The sequence below is a fragment of the Parus major genome, chromosome 2, assembly GCF_001522545.3.
Source record: "Parus major isolate Abel chromosome 2, Parus_major1.1, whole genome shotgun sequence".
In the NCBI taxonomy this organism is placed as follows: Eukaryota; Metazoa; Chordata; class Aves; order Passeriformes; family Paridae; genus Parus; species Parus major.
Genome location: NC_031769.1, coordinates 71,855,356 through 71,872,582, shown reverse-complemented (window position 1 = coordinate 71,872,582; position 17,227 = coordinate 71,855,356).

Here is a 17,227-nt window from a genome sequence, read left to right as displayed (position 1 = left end):
CACCTTCCTTTCCTTTCCCTTTCTTTCTGAAATAGTGTGCAATTCCTGCATGCTCATGTTTGTGTTCAGACTATCACACACTTGAGGAAAGCAAACTTTAAAACTAGGACTAAATGCAACTTTTATTTTATGATAAAGTCATTAGTTGCAGGTGAATTACACCATGAGTTCTGTTTGCACAGTGAAACATTGTTTGAAAAGGTCATTTCAATGGAGCATGTGTTTCTTTTTTGCTTTGCCCTAAACCTCATTGTTTCAAATATCACTGTTCCAGAAAGAGTGGCTAAGTACATTTCAACTGGTACTTGTAAAAAAAAAAAATACTGCTACTGAACATAAAAGACTGTTTGCTTACAAATACACTATTTCTGGTCTCTGGGCTAGAAAGTCCCGCTGTACTTCCAAGACACAGCTCCAGCTATGAGTATTGCTCTTGCAAGAAGATTGAAATTCCACTCCTTACAGCAAATGCTGTTGTGCCTTTACATGAAGCATGCCAGACTGTATTTTTAGCTTGATATTGACCACATGAAGGTGCTATAAAGGTTGCACATGAGTACATGATCATGCATTCCAGAACCTTACCTATATGGCAGGTAACAGTATGCCTTTTTAAAGACACAGTGTACCCTGGGTTTTCCCTTTGTGCACACAATCTAACTCACATTAGGTCTTACCCTTGTGTTTCTGAGGGTAAATATTATGGAACAACATAAATCTTGGCCATAAGGTGGCTTGCACACTGCAATGTAGATTCACTCAGAAGGTATTGCAGCTCAGGTTTTGCAATAGTCAGGATTGCAATTAGTTGCATATGTGCTGTTTTTTCTGGAAATGCCTCTATCAATAGAGGAAGTGGTAGTGCTTTATTTAAAGTAATTTCTATTTAGGCTCTGTTATGATCCCACTCCGACAGTGCAGCATCAATATTTTTTGATGGGTGTGAATGAAATGCTTTGGAATTTCTATTCCATGAGAAATTATTCAGCAACAATTCTTAGTTATGATTCAAGACAAGTAAAAGTAAAACAAAAGCCTATTCTTTCTGAGATATGAAAATTTAATTTATGGAACAGGTCTAACAAGCAGTGGCATTAGTTTAGTTAATGCACAAGATACATGCTTTCTTGAGGAGCAGTATTTTTTCCATACTTTAAAATCTGCTTGTTTAGTTTGGTTAATATAGCCTCTCTTTCACAAGAGAACTTGATATCTCTGTTCTCCCACCATGTTTGGCCTCAGTGAGACACCTTTTCTGTTATGCTGAAGCAACTGATCAAGAGCAGCTGTCTACTCTGGCAAGGAAAGACCGACCTGGATCTCTAACTGAAAGGACACCAAAGAGAAGCCCAAGATTTCCCAGAAAACTCTTTTGTACCTATCGGGTGTTAGTATGTCAGAGATTTTCTGCTGGCTGCAAAAGGAGATGCACTAATTGTACTAGGGAACAGGATGTTGAGTGGATTATGAAAGGCAGTTTTATGGCTGCTTTTTCTTTTTGGTTTTGCCTGTTTGGGACTGTTGTCTCTTGAGAGAAAGAGAGAGTGGGACTGGATTTTTCAAGTGGTGTTTGTTTTGCTGTAGAGGGACAGACTAATTATTACAGTTACTACTAAAGAGAAGCTGAGAAGACTGAGCTGAAGGTAAAACACCTCCCTTATTTGGAAGGGGATAAGATCCTTTTGGAAACTGTTCCTGACATCTATGTATTTATTCTCTTTTGTTAATTCCATCTGACTCTTTTTAATTTTTTTTTTTTTATCTGTTGTATTGATGTAGCATCCTATTACATTTTTATTTACCTATTTATTCTTAAAAATATTTAGTAGATGTATGGTAAATTTTTGATCAACCTGTAACAGCACAAAACTGAAATTGAATTATCTAGTTCTCTTTGTGGTCTGCAAGACACAAGAATCTTATATAGATTCAAATCATGCTGCCTTGGTTTGCCTGTCTGTCAAATGGAATAGAGACATGTTGGAAAAATGTAGCATAAAGACCATCTAATTATTTGAAGATGGGCATCCAGCACAAGCATAAGATAGAAATTTTGAGGAACAAATAGGGAAAATAAAAGGAAGATGTAAAGATGCTGTACAGCATTACATACTCCCCATTTTCCCAAAGTAATTTCATTGATGTTCCACTACCTTCCCATGGATTTTTTTTCCTATTTTTCTTTTTTTCTTTCTCCAGGTACCTTTAAAAAGCATCTATTTCTAGGTTTCAACAAGACATAAATGGCACTGATTATCTCTGAAGCATTTTACATGTTAATACCATACGAATGCCAAGGTGATCACTTCAGCTGCACTGTACAGTTTCAGATCTCTGCACGGTATCTGTTTTTGTTTTATTCTCCAAAGACTCTTAAATTTGATTTCCTATGGCTCTAAGGTTATCTGCTCATATTTCATCTACCAGTAATTTTGGATTACTATAATGTAACCAGATTTTAGATGTGATTGGAAGACAAACCTTCCCTTTCCCTGTGAGGAAAATGCAAGCAGCTATTAATTTTGTCAACTAGCTGTTTCCAAATGCTAAACCTCTTCAGCATGTTCAGAGACAAGCCCATGCTTCCAATAAGCTATGGCATAATTATCTCTGGCAGCAATGTTCTGCCTTGTCTCTGGGGATGAAGACTCAATGCTAAAGCAATTGAAAGAAAGACTAAGGAAGTAGATTGATGCATACGGATAAATAAGTTTGATCAGCTGAATAAATATATTTTTGTAATTTCTGTGAAATATTTCCACTCTAGATCTTTTTCTGTTATAGATTTTGGATCTTTTTTTTTCTTTAGAGTTTTTTTTTTAATGTTCTTTACATCCAAAATTTTTCCATTCCCAGCCTCAGTCTTTCCTAACTTTGCATGAATTTTCTGTAAGCACCACTTACATCCAATACTTTGTAATTTTTTTCCAGTCATTTTTTTGAACATCAAGGTTGCACTTATTGAACAGTCTGACCAATGATCTTGTGCAAACTGGTCGTGTCACTTACCATTCGTAAAATGCATCATGGGGGTTTTTCAGGCAAAAAAAATTACAGATTTTATTGGAAACATTTGGGTTGTTTTTTTTTTTTTTGCTGGAAATCTTAAATCCAATAAGATTTGAACAAGCCCGATTTTTTTTTGATTCAGCTGAAGCCTTAGTAACAATTTCTCCCAGGTGTGCCAAGTATTTTCATGGACTCTGAGAACAGATCAGAAAGGTGTTCTGCATGATTCTCAAAGTATTGAAATATTACCATTAAGGAATATACACATGAAAAAGATAATTTTCTTGCCATAAGAGAATATTTCCTGTGTTTCCTGTGTTATTTTCTACAAATCATTGGCTGAAATTCTTCATGTTATCCACCAGTAGGTTCAGAATTAATTTTTAATTGTTTCTCTTCATTCTTTTCTCTCTTATTTATTTTTATTTTTCCCTGTGCAGTGGGCTCTTCTCTGCCTTGTTATATTCTATCTTTGATAAGGCAGAGATATATAAACCATCTCAAATATATTCAATTCTCACTGGAAATTAAGACAGGTGAGTTAAAGTTAATGCAAGAATTTGGCTAAAGAAATAATAAACCAAATTAAAGATTTATAAAACTCCTTCGAAACTAATAGACATTAACTTACATTTCTGTCACCTCTGTTTTTCATCATCAGACCTAAACAGAACATCTGGACTAATAATAGGTAAAATATAGGAGGTCTATCAGTGAAAAAAGTACTTCTTATGTCCCTGATCCCTTGTAATGGTCCTTGTGGTGTATTGCTGATTCTCATTTCACCTCATGATGGTTCTTCAAATGAATGTTTCTAAACTAAATGGAGAAAGGTAATTCTTCAAAGATTCAAATAAATTTATTTTTCTTTCATAGAGTGGTTTCAGTTTTTTATTTTTTATTTTAAAAGGATTTTTTTAATATATGTTAGTTTTTTTATACTGTATAATATGATGTATAATAGAGACATCATTGATATGAAAATTAATACTGTAAATAGCTAGTTCCTGTATTTTCAAAGTATATTCCTTTACACAAATTAATTTCCAAATTCTGCATTTTTGATCAAGGTCAAATGATCAAATCAAATGATTTACTAAGAATTTTGGAAAGAAATCAACACAAGAGAAACCAATTGTTTTGTGGGCCAGTTAAGAAATGGTACTGATCTTAGAAAGAAATCCTGGGGCTCTGCTTAAGCCTCGTTGATTTTTAGTGGGAGTAGCTGGACCTATTGAAAGAAATTAGACACCTTTGAATGTTCAGCAACAAAGAAGCAGCTCCCATCTCTGTGTTACTCTAGTGAAAAATGTTGGCTTTCTTCTCAGCACGAAAGAAAGGAGCTCTTTCAATATACAGAGCTTCTACTTGCAATTCTGGTGCTGCCAAGCTTGAAAAGGAAAATCCTTCCACCACCACTTCCCTTATTGCTGGTGTCTGTATCCCTTGTAGGTAATGAAGCAACGGACACATTGCAAATCTCAGTGTACAGAGGTGAAAAAATCAGGATTCAGTTTGCAAAGAAACACAGCAATCCCTAACAGCAAAGTAAAAGCAATCATAGTGATATGAAATATTTCAGACAAATCCTGTGGAAATAAGTTTCTATTGCCTTGTGGTAAATTACCATTCCCTTATTGTAACAGCATCTGATTTGATAGTTCAATATGAAGGAGTTTCTCAAACAAATGAGGAATATGGGGACTTTTTATAAGTAGTAGAAAATGAAATAAATATCAAATATCAAAATATCAAATCTCAAATATTTGCTGGATTGAAGCAAAGTCACGATTTTCTTGGTCTGTTGCATATTAAATCAGCATGGGATATGTACTAATAGTAATTTTGGCTAGCAGGCAGCATGGCAAAGCAAAGACAATTCCTGAATATTTGGACTGTAATCCTGCAGCCTCCCAAAACTGCTGGCAGAGTAGGAGTGGGAAGAAGCCACTGGTAAAAGGCCAGTTGGTTCCCTTTGCTGAGCATGGAGAGAACTAGGAGTAAAGTAATGAGCAGGCTCACAGCAGATGATTAGGATAGCAACAGATCACCCTGACTTTGATAGCAAACGTGAGGACAGTTTACAAAATTAATCGTAGCACATTCCTGCAAAATTGGCTTTCTTGTTTGGGGTATGGTTATATATTCCTTTTGATAGCTGAAATAAGCTGTTGTGTAGATCTAGTGTCATACATCATATAATGGAAAAAGAGAATGTTGGTATCAAGTTAATCTATATATATATATATATATACACATATATGTATATGTGTATATATGTAATGGGACACCACTGAATTTAATAATCTGTAGATGACTTAAATCCTATTTGGAGGAAGAGGCATACCCTGAAAATGGTGACTTCAAACAACAGAGTGCTGTCTCACCCCAGTCACTCCGCTACTAATTATTTATGTTCACTCTTGAAAGCTGTTCCATTTGCAGCTAGAAAGGAATATCCAAGCACTTTGTCCTGTTCTGGTTTTGAATATTAAATTACATTAATATAGGCAGATTTTTTATTTATTTCCTTAAAATTCATCATTTTCTTCACAAGTTTGAGTGCATAGTGCTCTCTATATTTCACTATTTGAGTTCCTTTTCCTCTATGAAATTTCAGTTTATAAATAAAGGAGATGCTTTTCAGGAACAAATTTCCTTCATGTTGAGTTTTTGTAAACATTTGGAATATTTCTACAAAATAGCAAAATTATCCTAATTGTATATTGTTAGGAGAAATAGGAAATCAACACACCAGATTCTGGAACAGCTTTTATTTTCTTCATTGCATAGCCTCTAATTTCCTAATAAATTTTCTGTTAATTGTCATAGTAAAAACAGTGAAATATAAAAAAAACATTGTACATGATTCATTAAAGCCTTCATTGGTTCAGTCCTCTACTTCTTTACAAGACCAGTGAATTACTTTCAATTTCATACATGTAATTATTTATATCTCAGTCAATTTAATGAACAGACATTGTAGAAGACAACAATATTTCTAACAAAAAAATATTAAAAAATCATCTCTGTGTCATCATTGTAACTTTGATTTGCATCTGTCCATTTAATCACAAAGCAGAGGAGTATCATCATTGTGTTCCTATGTGAGTTGTGGAGGTCAGGCTGCAAAGAATTGTTCCTTCATACTCCCATCTGATAGTTTTTTTAAGATTTTGTGACAATTTTTTGTTGACAAATCTTCACAAATTCTGAAAGACATAAAATTTCAGTTCACTATTTCCTAACCCCAGTTCTTCTGCCTTGCATATGACATCTAAATTTCATCACAGATGTTTTTACATTTTAAGATGGTCCATTTTAGTGGGACACCACTTGGACTCATTGATACTTAATCTTTTTTTTCAAACCTAACTGACTCTATGAATCTCTTCCTAACTAAATTGTTTTGTATAACTTAAAACACTTAAATATATAATTCAAACTCAAATGAATAGCTAAAATAAAAGCAGGATTACAATTATACATTTTAAATATTTTCTCTAAGCCTTTAGCACTGCCAGGAATTTTCTCAATTCCAGCTATTCATGAACACTTTTATAAAAGTGATGTGAGGTTTCTCAGTTTTTGTTTTTTTGGGTTTTTTTTTTGTTTTTGTGTGTGTGTGTGTGTGTGTATGTGTGTTTTCTTTTGTTTTTGTTTTTTTTAAAGAAAGGAGAAAAAAATTTTGGTATTTTGGTTATAATAAAAAATGGAAGTAACACACTCCTTTCCTGAAGCTTTCTAAAATCAGAGTGACTATCTATTACAGAGGCATACCTCCTAGCAGAAAATATTCAAGGTGTTCCTTCCTAACTAAATTTGTATTACTGTGCATGCAGGGAGCCCTGAAATTCCAGGAGTGTATCACAAAGAACAAGGACACTCAGCATGCTTTTCACAGCATTCTGGAAGGTAGACACAAAAGGATGGGGTGTGTGAACATTAAATTTTAAAAGCTTTTTATACTTCAGGAAGCCTTTAAAACTATAAAAAATTTAAAGGATTTATAAAAACTACATATGCACAGTCATCAAAAGAGCTTGAAATATGTTTGGAAAGATTAAAGAGGAATATCTTAAAATATCATATGATAGGGGAGGAGAAGGGAGGGAGAAGGGAGAACAAGTTTCTGAAGTTTGGTGTCGCAGGTGAAGAACAGAACTGAGGATAAAGGTCTGCTTTTCACAGTCTTATCTGGCACACACTGTTTGCCATCTTCACTTTTTATATCTATCTTAGTGCTACTTAGAAAATTGTAGAAGGAGGTGGAGTGTGAAATGTCTGAACAACCCATGATATTCTGTGGAAAAGAAATGTGCCAGTTTTAGTGCTTGAATGGCTGTAATTATCATATTGTGGGCGAGAGTGCTGAAAGCTTAACATTTCAGTGAAGTATGGTAGGATTATACAATGCAAGATGTTGATGTGTACCTATAACTTGCATATGATATAGTGTGTCATTAAAAGCAACAACAGAACACCCATTGATTGCCTTTAGGTTAAAACCATATGTGAAATTTAGGTGTTTTCTAAAGGTCCCTTTGTAAGTGTTCCACGGAGTATTTGCAACAGGCTCACACAGTGGCACTTGACAGTTCAAAGAGCTCTTTTGGTTTTACTATGGTGAGTGTACTGCCAAACTTGGGATTTCAGTGCACTCCCTCCTAAGCAATTACAATGTCTTTCAGGGTATTTAAGGAGCTATTTATTCAGCATGCATCTTTCTCTCCCTTTTTCTCTCTTCCTTCTTTTTTTTTCCACCTTAATTTAACAGGGTGATGTCAAGTTAAATTTAGATCAAATTTTCCTTAAAAATATAAAACAAAGAAGCCACAAAACAAAAAAGCAAACCAAAGACGTGCTATGTATTGGGTTTGCATGGCCAGACTTTAGTAGCAGAGGGGCTATAGGTCTGAGTATCTGCCAGAAACTTCCTCCATATCAACTTTCCTCCAGTGCAAAAGACAGGTTTGCTGCTGGTCAAGGCTGGGCCAAATAGAAATGATGGTAAAGCCTCTGTGATAATGGATTTAGGAAGAAGAAAAAGTTATTGTGCAGTTGTAATTGCATCCAAAGAAGAGTGAAGTGAGAATATGTGAGAGGGACACTCTGCACACACCAGGGTCAGTGCAGAAGGAGAGCTGGAGGTGTTCCTGGTGCTGAGATTCCCCTGCAGCCCGTGGTGCAGGCCATGATCCCACAGCTGTGCAGCCCCTGGAAGACCACAGGGACGCAGAGATCTGCCTGCAGCCCATGGAGGAGAGCCATGCTTGAGCATGTGGGTCAAAGAGAGAGCTGTGAACCTGTGGGAGGCCCATGCTGGAGCAGGGTCCTGGCAGACCTGCAGACCTGTGGAGAGAAGAGACTAAGCTGGAGCAGACTAAGGGCTGTAACCCATGGAAAGTGATCCACATTGTAGCAGTTTGTGGAGAACTTCTGTCTGTGGGAAGGACTCATGTTTATTAATGGCGAACTATTTCCCTTGGGGGAATCTCTATGCTGGAGCAGGTCTCCTCTTCCTGAGTAGTGGCAGAAACACAGTGATGAACTGACTGTAACCCTCATTTCTGGTCTCCATGCACCACTGGGGAAAGGAGATAGAGATAGAAAGAAGGGAAGGTTGTGGGAAAGGTGTTTTTAAAGTATTATTTTGCTTTTCATTATCTTGCTCTTTTATTAGATTTTATTAACAATAAATTAAATTAATCTCTAAGTTGACCCTGTTTTTTCATGATGGCATTTGGTAAGTGATCTTTCCCTGTCCTTATCTCAACTCAGGAATTCTTTGTTATATCCTTCTCCCCTGTCCAGTTGCAGAGCAAACTGACAAAGAGGCTTTGGTGAGGGCCTGGCATCCAGCCAGGGTCAACACAACAGCTGCCATTCTACTTGATGGGAAACAAAGCACTAACCTTACAGTTATAACCTTACAGATATATTTGAAGTTCTTGTGTGTTTGTAACTGAAATTTTACATTGTTGGTTAAGGGCTGAAAAGAGATTAAAATATTTGTTAAAAAAAAGAGAACTAAATAATTAATATTCATTATGCAGGTGGATGCAAATAACCTTCCCTACAAACAGCAGTGAATTTCTCATGGTAACTTATATCTGTGTACTCTTTCACTTTCTGTTTGTTGCTTGTTATGGATTTTTCCAAAACTATTTGTGGTTTCTGCTCAGATAGGTCACAATTGTTTTGTCTCCAAATTATCTTGCCCAGAGAGGGAAAGAGTTTTGGTGGCTCAGAATTCAATTTATCCCAAACACTCAAAATCAGTACCAATTGATGCTACTCTGTTCTGCTAAAAAAAACCCCACTTGTTCTGCTTCTTTATGTTCTCCATGTTGCCACTCTAAAATCTTCTGCACCTGCTTACTGGATTTTGTCATGTCAGGTCAGGAGTCTTCCTGCAAAACCTACACATCAGTGAGGTGCCTCTTCCACCACTTTCAGCACCTAAAGTCACATCATAGCTCTTACGGTACACTGCATTGTGTATGAAAGACCCTCTCATTTTTCTGTGCTAGCTGCTTTGGTGCTTTGCAATGAGGATCCAAGAAGAGTCTAAGAAGCTTTTTGAGCTATTTGAGAGACAATAACTATCCAAGTTAGATGTGAAATTATAAAGAAACAAATAAGGTACAGAATCCAGTTGCTCCCACTGTCTGTTCCAAACTCCCATATATATCAAAATTGTTTAACCTGTAAGAGCCACATTTTGAGTTTTTAATATTATCAGAGCATTGAAATGAGTAACAGCTTTGTAAAAGTGTTTAGATGCTTAATATACTTAAGATGCCCATGAGGTTTTCATGATCTACTGAGATTTTCAAACAAAGGTGCATTGCTTTATGATGCCATTTATTTCCTCTCTCATTTCCTCTCTCCTTCTGTTTAATGTTATCTTAGAAAAAACTACAGTATTTTTCCTTGAGAGTGATTAAAAAATGTTTTGGAAATGGCATAGTTTGGATTTATTAAAACTAAAAATCTATTAAGTAGCCTGTGAAAATAGGTATGTGCATGTACAGTTCCATATTTCTGACTGCCCTATGAGGAATACAGAATTGCTGAACTTATAAGGTCTATCTTGAATTTTTTCTGCAAGTAAGACTCCCACTGAAGCCATCAAGCAAGTTACTTTTACAAGGAATGCAGAGTCCTACTCAAAGTGAATATTTCTTGTTATAGACCAAGCCAGGGGATGCTGAGGGAATACTTAGTTTTGCCTTTAAAATTACAATGAGGTTTTGAGTCTCTAAGCAAGAGGATTACAGGAGAAGAGGAAGGGTGTACAGTGAACAATAAAGTAACACTTCTCTGCATAAGCAGCAAGCCAATTCACTTCTCATCAAATGCCTCATAACCAAATTATTGGATGATGATTTCTGGAGAAAAAAAAAAAAAAAAAAAAAAGTCATGTTTTTTTTAAACAAATAGGCAGAAAAAAGGAAACAAAATAATATAATGCCTGTGTCAAAGTATGGCTTTAATTCCTTAGCCTGAACACCCTGACAAAGATGACAGACTTGATGTGCTTACTTGTGTTTGGATTAGGCATATGCTTTTTTTTTGCTATACTTCCTAATTACCAACAGAACTCTGATAAGAGGCTCTTTCAATCTTTTGCCTGTTTACTATGTCCATGCAGTGTTGTGCTCTTATTATTCATACATTTTGAAACATGTGAGGTCTAAATGCATTATTTAAAAAAACAATGAGGCAAACATACTATTGAAATATTTTGAAATTTTTAAGTAGTTTTGGCTTCACCAGATCAGAATTGTTAGTTACCATAGCAACAACATTATGCGAGAGAGAATTAAACATCATTACAATCACTCCTAAGTGTTGAATAGCTGCTCAAACGTTTGCCTCTTGACATACTGCAAATCTAAAAGTTCACAACTCTATAGTAGCAAGAAGACAACCCAAATGGCTCTTGTTTTTGGTTTGTTTTGTTTTTTTTTCTCTACCAACTTGCTCTGAGATACAACTGTTTAGCAGCTTTCTCAAACATAACAGCCAGAATAACAAATTATAGTTCAGTGAAAGGTGGTTTAGTGTTCAGGAACAGTAAAGAGCCCTTGCCTTTTGTTCATGCCTTTTGCTCCTTTCTCATCAAGACAAATTTCTGTAATAGCCTTTTACTGCATATACAAAGTGAAAGGTAATGAAGACTATTTTAACTCCATTAGCTCAAAAATTGTATGACATTTATCAGAGTTATGTAGCATTAGTTAGTGTGTATATGCCACTGATTGATTTGGGTAATTAGGTTTGGATGACCAGGTTTTGGTAGCAGTGGGGACTATGGGCATGGTTTCTCCAAGAAGCTGCTGGAAGTTTCACCCCCTGTCTGATAGGGCAATGCCAGCCAGCTCCAAGGTGGACACACCCTTGGCTAAGGCCAAGACCATAAGTGCTGGTGGTAATGCCTCTGCAGAAACAGATTTAAGAAAGGGGAGAAGTTACTGCTCAGGAGAGGCTTCAGCCAGAGAAAGGGAGCTGTGAAAATACGTGAAAGAAACTACTCTGCAGTCATGGAGGTCAGGGAAGAAAGAGGGGGAGGAGGTGTTCCAGATGCTGGAGTAGAGGTTTTCCTGCTCAGCCCACAGTGCATGGTGAGGCAGACTTTCTCCTGTAGCACGTGGATATCCACAAGCGAGCAGACAACCACCTGCAGCATCTGGAGGGTCTCACATCAGTCTAGGTTGATGACCAAAGGAGTTTATGACCCCTTGAGAAGTCCACACTGGAACAGGCTTCTGGCAGGACTTTTGGAAAGAGAGAACCCCATGTTGGAGCAGGTTTGCTGGCAAGACTTGTGAGCTTGTGGGGAATAATGTTGAAGAAATCTAATTCTGCAGGACTGCACCTTAGCTAAGGAACCCACACTGGAGCAGTTTGTGAAGAGCTGCAGCCCTTGGGAAGGACTCACATTGGAAAAGTTCACAGAGGACAGTCTCTTGTAGGAGGGGAGTAGGGGAAGAGTGTGAAGAGGAAGTAGGGTGGATCTGACACTTCTATTCCTATAAACTTTTCAGTTGTGTTCTAAACTTCTGTCCAACCAGGTGTGTGTATTGATTAACAGTGCAGTGCACGTATGGAGACTTCAACTAGCTTTGAACCAGACAAATGCAGTGTGAAGCCTTTCACAGCATTGGGATGCAGAGTTACAGGAAATATATTTTTGGGCGGTCTCAGCTTCCTCCACCTCTACTGGGAAGGTAGCCATCTGTTAAATGCTCTTTTACAGAACTGAATAGAGATCTTAGTTCTCTTCTAAAAGATAGGTAATGGCAGCTTTTATGTATGTCTGTGCATATAAATACATACATACATACACACAGACACATATATCTTTATATATTTATAAATAAATAAACAAGATCTAATAGGGAATTTTCCAGGCTCCAAGTCCAGGTCATGTTTCCACATGCTGAGAATTAGCATATCTATAGCTTCTATCTCTTGTTATAACAAAAAAAAAATTTGCAAGGTGAGAGGGGACGTGAGACAAGTTGGACAGAGTAAATTAAATGGAAATGTTTCATTTGTATATATGAAATTCTATCAGTACTAGTCAAAAGAGAACCAACAAAAAACAAACCAAAACTAAGTTCCATGAGATGGAGAGGGTTATTTGAAGGGAGAACAGTTTAACAAGCCTATTTTTTTAGGGCATCTGTTTAAAAAAAAAAACAAGCTCAGATTCTTCTCTCAGAACAATTTCTATATTTTTTTTTCAAATACTGTTTCAAGTAAGTCACAAAAAATCCTCAGATTAAGGATTTTTATTTTTTGCAAGGCCCTTGATTTCGTACCCCCAAATGATTAAAACAGAATATTTAGTAACTTCATGTCACATCATATTAATTCACAGCAGAATCTTGCAGTAATGTGACTTCTTTTCTTGTATTTTTTACTGCTTATGCAAACCTTCTTGGAAAGATGATTCCTACAGCTGAGGTATACTGCAATTAGTATGCTATAGATAGAGAAGTGCACAATATGCACAGTATATCATTTGTCAATGGTAACCTAAAGAATTGGTTCTTACCCTGTAAGAATTATTGAATAAAAGTATCTGGTATGTCAGATCCATCTCAGAGAATCAAGAGTGAGAAAATTTAAAATTCTGTGCTCAGTGCTTTATCTGCAGAGTATGCAGCAGATAATTTATGTAGAAAATACTAAGTAATAACAGTATAAGAAAATATGAAAAAAGCTCTTTTATGAAGCTAGTTATGGTGTATATGAAATGGGAAGGTAGAGAGGGTCCTTTGGGATAATACTATATATATAATAATTAAATCACTGTATTGTGATGAATATACACTAGGGGATACAATGTAATTTTTACAGGCATTCTTAGTGGCATGAGTCTCGCTTTTTCCAGACCAATAGGCAATTTTTGTAATCACAAAATGGTTTTGATTGAAAGGAACTTTTAAGATCATCTTGTTTCAATCCCCCTGCCATGGGATGGGAGACCTTCCACTGGACCAGGCTTCTCAGAGAACCATTCAACCTGGCCTTGAACACTGTCAGAGATGGGGCACCCACAACTCCCCTGGGCAACCTGTTCCAATGCCTCATCACCCTCACAGTAAATATATAAATCTTACAGCGATATCTGAAATACTCTTCTTTTTTACATTAATTAATTTGTCTGTGTTTTATTAAAGAAGGTAGAAGAAACTGTTCCCAAGAAAATAACAGTGATCTCTGTTGAATTCCTATTAGCAGCAGTTGCAGTAAAAATTGTGTTGCTATTATTTTTATTTTTTTTTTTTAGTGTGCAATCTACAAGGCTAGCACAGATATTTTGATATTCTTTTTTTTTAGAGTACATTTGACAATAAATTTTAAATTCTTTTATTAAAAGAAAAAAATTCTGCATTTGCCAGTTGTAGACACAATGGGAGAGAGGACATTACTTTCTCAGAAATACGGTACTCATGACCCTTGTTTAGCAAAATCATTAATTTGGTAAACATGAGCAACACATTTATGCCAGATTAATTATTTTAGATAAAACATAGGAGAATTTAATATACACAGGGGCATTCAAAACTATGTATTTACTATGACAAAATGCTCCCAGATATTTATATGTTTCTAAAAACATTTGGATTTCAGGTTTTGTGAAACCTGAACTTACTGATGCTATTCAGCATAATGGTAAAATATGCCTTAACAGAAATGTGAAAATTCAAACAAAAGTGGTTTTCTATTTTCTTTTTTTTATTGTTAGAGCAAAACATGTTAAGTCAAGAAAAACACCTAAAAATAAAGTGTAACATTGATGTCATTATCTAGTTATACAGCTGTCAGCAATACTGGTCATAGTTGTATCAAAATATCAGTAAAGTTGCTACTACTTAACTAGCCCAGAAAATTAGATCCTATTTTGCTGTGTATATTTATGTTAGTCATTTTTAATGTGCTACTTAACAGCAGAAGCAGCAACATAGTAAGTCTTTTATCCATGGTTTCAGAAGTGTAGCAGGTTTTCTTTCATCTTTCTCACAATTTTTTTTTTCTTCTAGCAATAATAATATTAATGATAGTTAAAAAACCCTTAGTGTTGTGATTGATGTCAGTAAATGAAGACTGTACCCCTCAGCTGTAAGAAATAATTGAAGTTTTCACAGTATCTGAGAACATTCCCATGGTGCTTTACCAATAAAACAGAATTTCCTGTATGCTACCCTCTCACTTAGTGCATGAAAGAACATGCTTGAGGGTGAGACCAAAGGCATTTTTTGACACATCAGTTCTAAACTTTCCCAGCCCTTTAAAAGTAAATATAAAACTATATATAAAATATCTGTAACTTCACTGTAATTATGAGATCAGGTGACAATTGTTTTCCTTATGTTATGTTTCCTGACTGTTATGTTTTGCATTGCGGTTCACAAATGGGTAATAAACAGTTAATATATTTAACTTCAATTTTATAGTATATGGCTTTTGTGACCTTAAGTTCTTCATATTGACATAAAATGTCTGGCTTTGGAGAGTAATGCGAGATTTTTTTCCCAGAATCTCCCACCAGTATATCCTGTAAACTACAAAAATCTAATTTACAAGTCTCTCAAAAAGACAAATTAAATAGCCTGTCTTCCTATGACTTATTTCTGACCCACCTTTCCTCCATAGCTACATCTCCCTGAAAAATACAAAGACCTTGCACCATTTTTCTCTCCAGCCCCTTTCTTTCTTAACTCTTCTTTTCTTACATTTTTACATTTTTTTTTTTCTTAATTTATCTGTTAACAATGTCTTGCTTATACTCTTGATTCTAGACATGACAATAAAGGTCAAGAAGAAAGCAAAGCAACGTGGGAGAAACTTCTTTATTATCCTCTCTCATCCTTTCTCATGGTTGTGTGTGTAATAGTAACATGAAATTCTCCCATGTTGAACTTCTGGGTATTTTAGGGTGTGAAATCTTTTGTTGTTCATCACAGCTCTTAGATGTGTTTTCTTACCCTGGGGCAAATTATTTGTTCAAATTCAATAAGTGTACTGCTGTGGCTTCTACAGAAACCACTTTCCCTGAAGTAGTTAATGTCCTCTATTCTCTGCTAATGAAGAGCACTAACCTGATTTCAGTATTTGGTGTTGTTGATAATCCCATCTTCTTTAATTATATCCATATCAATCCTAGTTATCCTACCAATCTAACCCATTTTTGTCCTACTTCTTTGTGTTGAAAAACCTGCTTATAACATAACAAAGTTAGACTTACGATCTTCCACTGTACATTCCAGCTATACAGACATCCTCCTATTTCCTTGTCTGCACTTAAGCAGGTTCCCATTATTGTTTTACAATAAGAAATTCTGAGTGTTTTGTTACATGTTTTAAGGACAGGAGTACCAGGTTACAAGTTTAACTGTTGGCATTAGAATTATTGCTAAGACATGAGATCACAAAAAATTTGCCACCTTTGTGAGAGAATATACAAATAATGTAAAAGAGCTTTATAAAAAGTGATTACTTAATTTTTCAAAAACTTGAAAAAAATCCCTATGATTTTATCATATCTGTATTTATACAATTATTGTGAACCAAGACACTGCTTTTTATTTTTGTGTAGCTGCACTGAGTTGCTGTGATAGGTTATAGTTAGTGGTCATATGGACTTCTAGAATAAATGTTCTGGCAGTAACATTTATTATAACATAGGTTTAACAGTTTCTGTGGTTGACTCATAAAATTCTATCAGTATTACAAAATCAGCAGGACTCTGGAGGAATTCTTGTTGAACCAATAAGGACTAAGAATTTTATTGTTTCATCCTTTCCTGGTGTACTGGAAGGTGTTATCTTTCTAAGTGGAGAATTAAATTTAACTTTCTCTAATAGGAAAGTTTGTCAAAACCTATATTACATAAAGATTTGAAGGGTGTTGTCCACATGATGTGTATGCAGATGGACATGACTAATTTCTAAGGAGAATGCAGACACATTTTACAGAAAAATCTAGGTGTAGCTTTTTTAACAAAAGTAGATTTAATAATTTATTTTTGTTTGGTTTAATTTTTTTAAATTTCAAATAGTCAACAAGTTATGTAGCACAATTTAGCAAAATCTCAACTACATTTTTATATTATATTCTTTATATCATATTATATTTATTTCATTCCATTAACACATGTCTCCTAATATTGGATTCCCTCTCTCATCATTAAGTCCAACTATGAGACTGAAGCGAACAAAATCTGTCCTGACCACCTGTGTTTTTTCTCCAAAAAGAGAAGTTTTATATAAAAAATATAAAAACTAAAAATTATATATATAAAATATAAGTTTTATATATAAAATTTATATAGCAAATAAACAAATCAACACCCCTTTTCTACAGAAAGAGATGTATCTAGAGAAGGCACAAAGACTGACTGCGGAGGAACTGTTTGGAATCTGAGTTCTGATTTCTGACCATGATGTAATCACACTCTGAATCTAAACATGTGGTCCTTTTGCCTAGGCTGCGTGGTGCTATGTAGCAGACTCTTTGGCTAGTATCCTCATTTTCAGACAAGCTGCTCCAGGTGGGCAGAACAACCCTGCCAAGGGCAACTACATCCTTTTCCATGGAACTGGGGAACTGGCAGAGTGGGATGTCATACCCTGCCAAATGTCTCTGAGGAGCTCAGCAGGCGCAGTGGGTTCTGCAGTGTATTTCTGAAGTTGTCTGC